Below are 1,117 nucleotides of genomic sequence, written 5' to 3' on the forward strand. Positions count from 1 at the left end.
AAAAATAACATACATTATTGGTAAGCTAAGAGGAACAATAATTTCCATCCTGAAGACTTACAATGTACAAAAATATTTTCATAAATGTGTCCTGCTTTTCATTTTAGAAAGTTAATTAATAATTAGAGAGTCAAAACATTTCTTGAAAGAGTCCCCCAATAGTGGTGATACAAAGTGCAGAAAAATGTTCTGTTAGCAAAACCAACCACATGTTTCACATTAAAGCAACCACAACATGTTTAAATATCTCTCTATCCATTCCTTAAACCCATGTCTGCAAAGAAAGGAGATGATCAAACTAGCAGTGTGTCTGGCTGGGAGGCTCTTGGGCTACCTGTCCTCCTCATGGAACAGGAAGTGCTCCTGGCTACGTGCCTACAGCCTCTATGCCCTCAAGCCCCGCCCCCCAGCGAGTTTGGGGTGGACTCTTGCCTGCTGAACATGCCGCTCTGCGTCAGCACTCCTTCCTACTTTGGCAACTACCTTCACCATCCACAGCACTGATCTCGCGTTTTACAGCTGCTTTCAGGAATTTAGTACTATCAGGTGGACTTTGACACCTCTCTCATGTTCTGTGGTTTTTCTAGTTTTATAGGCCCAACACAGCTGCAAAACTTGGCAAGGAGGGGCACACTGATTTGATTCCTATGTTTTCTCAAGCATATCTAAACACTTATATTACTCACCTTCCCATTACTGAGACAAAACACCTGCAACTCAAAAGACGAGTTTTATTGTAGCTCATGGCTTCCAGTGGGTGCATTCCATGGCTGGCCACTGGCTCCAAAACAGAAATTGATGGTGGAAGATATGGTGGAGAAAATCTGCTCAAACCATGGCAGCTGGAAATCAGAGAGAAGAAGGGAAGAGCCTGGATAAGAATGCACCCTTTCAGGTCACACCCCAGTGAACATATGGCCACCTCCTACAACACATTCAACTCTGAACTCATCCATGGAAATCCACTGATGCTTGCAGAGCCCTGGTGATCCAATCACCTTCCAAATATTGGAGTCTTTGGAGATAAAGTTTAGATCTCTATCATAACATCATTTATTGAAACAAGAGGAAATATTCTGGCCTTCATTGTAATGCATATTCTTTTTTTTTTTCTCCT

General features: G+C 42.3%; 1 long non-coding RNA gene across 2 annotated transcripts in view; it reads right to left on the reverse strand.

Annotated features, from left to right (window-relative positions):
• Positions 1 to 775: 775 nt before the first annotated feature.
• Positions 776 to 1,117, reverse strand: part of LOC104861294 — a 56,998-nt gene continuing 56,656 nt past the window's right edge. The window contains exon 5 of one of the 2 annotated variants that reach the window (XR_779957.2): positions 776 to 842. This is a non-coding gene — a long non-coding RNA (uncharacterized LOC104861294). The remainder of the gene's footprint in view (positions 843 to 1,117) is intronic. The other variant, XR_779961.2, reaches the window with a different exon arrangement.

Source organism: Fukomys damarensis, unplaced genomic scaffold (genome assembly GCF_012274545.1).
Source record: "Fukomys damarensis isolate Sample0158 unplaced genomic scaffold, DMR_v1.0_HiC HiC_scaffold_25, whole genome shotgun sequence".
Classification (NCBI taxonomy): Eukaryota; Metazoa; Chordata; class Mammalia; order Rodentia; family Bathyergidae; genus Fukomys; species Fukomys damarensis.